The sequence below is a fragment of the Anas platyrhynchos genome, chromosome 25 (assembly GCF_047663525.1).
Source record: "Anas platyrhynchos isolate ZD024472 breed Pekin duck chromosome 25, IASCAAS_PekinDuck_T2T, whole genome shotgun sequence".
Taxonomy (NCBI): domain Eukaryota; kingdom Metazoa; phylum Chordata; class Aves; order Anseriformes; family Anatidae; genus Anas; species Anas platyrhynchos.
The window spans coordinates 8340689-8346688 of record NC_092611.1 but is presented as its reverse complement, the minus strand read 5'-3'; the positions used below and the strand labels follow the sequence as shown (position 1 = coordinate 8346688).

At 57.1% G+C, this 6000-nt stretch overlaps 1 protein-coding gene across 5 annotated transcripts in view; it reads left to right on the top strand.

Moving 5' to 3' along the window:
* Positions 1 to 1795: 1795 nt before the first annotated feature.
* ZBTB16 (zinc finger and BTB domain containing 16) overlaps positions 1796 to 6000 on the top strand; it is a 91750-nt gene continuing 87545 nt past the window's right edge. For 2 of the 5 annotated variants that reach the window (XM_027444315.3, XM_027444316.3), the window contains exon 1: positions 5331 to 5509. The gene's annotated coding sequence lies outside the window, so the exon portion shown is untranslated. Of the gene's footprint in view, positions 1904 to 4689; positions 4805 to 5315; positions 5510 to 6000 lie in introns of those variants that run through there. The other 3 variants (XM_038167637.2, XM_027444317.3, XM_027444318.3) reach the window with 3 other exon arrangements.

The window sequence follows — 6000 nt, the reverse complement described above, 5'->3', positions numbered from 1 at the left end:
GAGAAGGATGGAGTAGGGTTTCTGTGCCGTAGCTGCGTGCTGGCCCCATGACAGCTCATGCTCCTCTCTTTAGCTCAGTGTGAGTTACCAGACCTTAAATATTCCCTTTTCCTGGAACAATAGGAGAGCTCCTACAAAATCTGTTAGGTTTGGTTACAGTTGTGCTCCCGCACCAATTTATTTTGACGTTGATCGTACCGCAGATAACTCCCCCAAAGCGTGAAGCCCTTCGGCCTGCAGCAGCCGGCAGGGCTGCATCCCCTCGCACCACGCCAGAGCCCCCAAACCAGCTGCATCCTCTCAGTGACTCTCAGGTTCCCTTTGTGCTGCGAGCGGTGGCACAATAAAGGGACTGTTCACGATTCCTCCACTCCCCCATGCAGCCACAATGCACTCGGGTCCGATATCTGAACAGCTCAGATGGATACTTGTGCTAATCAATGGATTTCACAGGAAGCTTAACGTGCCGTGGCTGCACGCTGAGCAGCCTTCCAGGGGCCCTCGGCAGTTTTCTTCCCTCCTCCTCACAAACAGCTTTGTGTATTTTTTTTAAAATAGTCTAACACATTTAATCATCTTTTCATAAGCTGTCAGCTCGTCTCATATGCAAAAGTAGAGCAGCACACTATACCCCATCTCAGAGCAAAGCTAATGTGCCTGACAAAATTCTTGCAGCACTCCAGCAGACACCGGTCTCGTGTGTGTACGCAAGAGCCTGGATGCTGTAAGCTTCCCTCGAAGTCTGGAGTAACACCAAAATCAGTTTTTAAGTGACAGCAAAAGTCATGGATTTTATTTACATTAAACCAGCTCCTATTTTGCAAATTCCACACACACACACACGCCACCCTGCCCCCAAAATGCTGAGCAATGCTTCAAATCCTTGCTCCAGTGTTTCATAACTCAGCTCCACAACTGTGAGACTGGAAAACCCTCCAAACACACCAAAAGATAAGGGAAACAAAACTACCCAGAGGAAAATACACTGGTTCCAGGTTAGAAAAGTCACTGCCTCCTCACCCTGCATGTGACTCAGGCGTGCACGGGCCGGTTCTTCAAGGACAGGGGAGAGGTGAGGCAGAGTGGGGGCACCCAAAGCTGAGCAGAGCGGCACAAGTTCAGCTAAGTTGCGTTAAAGGGTGTTAAAAAGGGTGTTAGGGCCCAGCAGGGTGGAGAAGCAGGAGCCCTCGCTAAGCTATTCTTGTCGGTAAAGTGAATGTTTGTGTCTCTCCATCCAAAATAAATGAGTGGTTTGAGACTAAAAGTTGCTCTGACATGGCTCCTAGGTTTCCTGGGGAGGATGTAGCTATTCTGCATGGTCCATTCATGTGAGGACCTTCCACAGAAATCATGGAAGTCTCATGAGTTTAATGCTAGAGGTTAATAATAATCACAATAGGCAGCACATCATTGCCTCCGTATCTGGTTGAGAGATTTACAACTTAAACTCATGGCAGAGGAAGAAATTGCCTCAATCACTTGGAGTAATGGCACATGGAGAGCCACTTGGGCGTGACTGCTATTTAACACAAGAACCCAGCTTGGCTTCATTTAACGTGCTGGTTCCTTTCTAATAAACATGTTACACTACAAGGTGAGGATTAAGTTTAGAAAAGTAAATAAATTGGAAACTGATGGGGAGAGATGGGAGTGAAATGGAGGGGGGGAGTGACGGGTGATTAATTCCCATGCTGGGGGGCTGGAAGCAACCCCAAAGGCTAAGGCTGGGGCTTTCTGAGCTGTGTTTCTGGGGGTGGGAGGAGGCTGCAGGTGCTGCTCTGCCTTGTTCCTGCCCTGCACAGCTGCTGGGTGATGGGCTTGCAGCTTGCCTGGAGGCTGCAGCTCTGCCCCAGCAGCCTCGGAGAGGGCTTTCCTTCTGTCCTCCAGGGCTTGGGACACTCAGGCAAGTGGTAACTTCTGCTTCTCCTGTTTGACTTGTGAATGCATCCAAATTGGTCCTGTCCTTTTCTGGATTCAGCCCCTTGATATAAGGGGGGGTCACAGGTGTTTTGGTGAAGATCGTATAGGATTTCGTGTTTTTTTGTTTGTTTATTTTTTTTTGTAGTATTTTTTCTAGGTAGTGTGTGGGGGCATTGCTGTGAGAAAATTTGGTGCTGTTTAAGGTCATGGACAAGGCTTTGGGGCTTTTTCTGGGTTTATGCATTTTATGATGTCTCTGTCTCCTTGCTAGCAAGGGCTTTACCTACTCTTTGAGCACAGGTGTGTAGAGAACTGTAAGAGTGTGGAAGGAAACAGCATAAATCCCCCTAATGTGGGAGCTTTCAGAGGGAACAAGCTGTTTCTGCTGGGATTCTCAAAGATGCTCTGAGTCACTGCATTGCAAAAAGCTTGTGGAACAAATAAAAGTGTGTTGGACTTGCCCTGTAAGGTGCAGGTAGTTGCTTTGTGTGCACATACACGGGTGTGTGTGGAAGGGCAGTAGTAAAGTACAACCCTGGCAGCAAAGCATTTGGACAATATGTGATGGGGTGATGGAGCAGGGCATGAGTCTGCTCTTGCGGTGTGAACAGATCATAGCACACGGGCTGAAGCTGTTACTGGAGCTGGACAACTTGCACAAGTATGAGTTCAGCTGCCTGGCTCATCTCATCACTGAAACAGCCCAGGCAAACAGAGCAAGTCACATTTCAGTAGCGTCCTGTGTGCCAACAGACTCAGCATGCCTTGACTGAAGTGGTAGGAAGAGAGACCTGCGCTGCGGTTTGGGGAGGACTCGGGGTTTTCAGCATTTATTTTCATTCAGTCGGTTCTGCAACAGAAGTGGGTGAGGAAAGAAATCCCCGAGTGAAGGGGGTTGATTTGGTTTTGGCTGACAAATGTGATTTGTAGAAAGATGTTCTGGTGAGAGTTGTCTAACTAGCTCTTGCGTGATGCTTTGCCTTTCATCTCTAAAAGAAAACAGCCTTCAAATTCAGAGCCTCCACTTTCCAGGAAGGTCTCCAAAGACACCAGCACAATGCCTGTAACACCACAATGGGTTTCAAAGAGAGCTTTTCCCAGGCATCGGGGATGAAGCTGCGAGGGGATGGTAAACTCAGTCCCCACAGGGGCCAAGCTTCTGCTTAGCTCCTGGTTTCAGGCTCATGTTTGGCAAATACAAGCATTTTGGAAAGAGGCTCATCTCTTTTGCAGTGCTTGTGTAGTGCCCAGATGTGTGCTATTGCAGTGCAGGTGGCAAAAAAAGAATACATACGGCTGCTGGGAAGTTGGTTGGGTTATTCACTGTGGCTTGAACTGCAGGCTCCTCCAACGCGGGAGGGCATCTGTATTTCTGTTATTTGAGCCTATGGTCCAACAGGGGGCTCGGATCTCCCTCTGGTCTCTGGGAGCCACCACAGCAAACGCTGCAGCATGCTGTGAAGCCTGAGAGGGACTGAGGTGTGCCACTACCTACGGTGCACCTCCGTGGTGGTGAAGTGCAGGATTTCCACTCTGAGGGTCGGCAGTCCAGCACTTCTTGATAAAAGGAGCTGTAGGAAACCAGTCTCTTAAACAACTCAGTAGTTTTTACTATATATATTAAAAGAGCAACAAAAAGTGCAATGCACCAGTTCACTGGAAGGACTGGGGGGTTAATTTTCAGGATGCTGCCTGGGAATTTAGCCGTGGGATTTCCATTATTGCTAATGGGACTCATGCAGCTTAATTTCATGCAAGCTACACTAAAAACATACCCCTAACTGACTGCAAAATTTCAGTCCTGAAATCAAGCCTTTTAAAAGTTAGAGGAGGGTAAACAAACACCTGAAACCACATCATCTTGCTATTTCCCCCCCCCTTTCAGTCATTTTGATTTAAAAGTGGAGGGGGGGGATGTGGGTAGTCTCAAGCAATTAAAAAAGAAAAAGCATATTGTACTCATGCTGGCTGCCTGCACTCCCGATTTTAGCTTTCTGCCGATTAAAAGGGCAGAGTTACAGCCCCCCAAAAGTCGGGGTAGCTGATGCCTTATCCTTTAGTACTGCGAATGTTGCATCATAATATGTATCTAATAACCTGAGCACCATCTCCTTTCATTGTAAGGCCTCTGTTATTAGGCTGTTCTTGTTAAATGACTGCTATCATCTGGTCCCAAAGTACATTAAATCCCATTATAATTATAAACACACTTCCCTGTAACGTTCTCCTTAGATTACATTTGCGCTGCTTTACCCCAAGGGTATCTTTGTGCTAATACCGTCCTTATTTGTTATTTTAGCTGACAACACCGTGGCCCCCGCTCCCTGCGCCTTGCCGCCCGCCGAGGGTCTCCCTCCTCTGCCGGGGGGGAGCGGGGGCTTCGGGAGCGGGCGGGACCGGGGGGTCCCCGCCGGGAGCCGCCGTCGGTGCGGGGCGCTCCGCGGCCGCGCTCTGCCGGAGCCTTGTGCCCCGCCGCTGTTCCGGGGCTGCTGCCGGTTCTCGGCCCCGTTCCCTTTCTCTCCCCGTCCCTTTTCTTTCCCTGCCGAGGAAAATCGCTGCCCAGCTCGCGGTGCCGCGCCTCGGGCACGGGGAGCGGCCGCTCGGGGCGGGCGGCGGCGGGGACCGAGCCCCGGCCCGGTGTGCGCGCAGCCGAGAGCTGGCGCCGAGCCCCCGGCTCGTCTTTTTGTTGCCGTCCCCACCTCTCCGATTCAGCCCAGGCATTAATCTCCTTTAGCGCTCGCTGCCGAGGGGCCGGGCTTGCACAGCGCGCAGTTTATTAACGGAGGAGATTTCGGGCGCGGCGGGCGCGGGGCCGTTTCCTCGGGCGTGCTTTTGTTCCGAGCGCTTTGCCCCGAGGCGGGGATTCCCCGGCGGCCGGCCGCGGGTGGGTGCGGGTCCCGGCCGGGGGGGGGGAGGCGGCCCCGCGGGGCCGTCGGGGGGCGGGCAGCCCCCGCCCGCAGCGCAGCGCTGCGAGCTCGCCAGCTCCGGGAGCGGCTGCGCCCGGGGCCGGGCTGGGCTCGGCGGGGCGGCCGGCCGGTGCCCCCCTCCCCATCTCCGCCGCAGCGTGCCGGGGCAGCCCCCGGGGGTCGGCGCTGCTCGCCGCCGCCGGCTCCGGTTCATTGGCTCCCCGCGGCCGCCGGCTCCTCCATGTTTGTTGTTGGCAGGGCCGGCGGAGCCAAGCGCTGTCCAGCAGCCGCGGCCCCGCGCCGGGCTCGCCCGAGCCCCCCGGGTCGCCGCCGGGTACCGGGTCGCCCCCGTTGCAAGGCGGCCCCCGCGGGCGGAGCGGCCCCGCGTTGGGACCGGGCCCCGGCGGCCCCGAGGGAGCGGGCGGCGGCGCCCGCGGAGCGGCGAGCGGGGCCGCGGAGGATGCGCGGGGCCCCCGTCGGGGCGGGCCGGGGCGGGGCCGGGGGGGCGGCGGCGCCAGCAGTCAAGATGGTGCGGGCGGCGGCGTCGGGGGTGGGGGCGGCCTGACGTGGGCGCGGGGCGGCCCGTGGGCCGGCGCCGCGGTGATTTGCTGCGCGGCGCGGCGAGCGGCGGCGGCGGCGATGAGAGCGGGCAGTGCGAACTGCCGGAGCAGCCGCCGGCCGCCGTGAGTGCGGGCAGCGGGCGGGCGGGCGCGGGGCTCCCCCGGCATCTTCCTCCCTCTCCTCCTCCTCCTCCTCCTCTTTTCCACCTCCTCACCCCCGCCCCGCGCTCCCCGCCGCCGCTCCCCGCCGCGCTCCGGTGCCGGGGGTCGGTGCCGGTGCCGTGCCCGTGGCGGCCGCCGAGGACTCGCGGCGCGGCGCTGCGCGGCGGCTGCTGCCGTGCACCTGATGAATATTTGATGCCCTGCGGAGCTGCGCAGCCGAAACTCGCGGCACCGGAGCGCCCCGGGCGGGACGGGGCGGCCGGCGCTGCCCGCTGTGCCGAGCCGAGCCGGGCTGAGCCGTGCCGAGCCGTGCGCCTCGGTGGCTGCTGCCGGCGGCTCCGCGCACCGGCGATGCGCACCCGAGGCTGTCGCCTTCCTCCCCGGGCAGCAGCGGCGGGGTTGCGGCTCCTCGGCATCCCGGGGCGGCCCCGTCCGTGCCGCCGGCCCCGAGC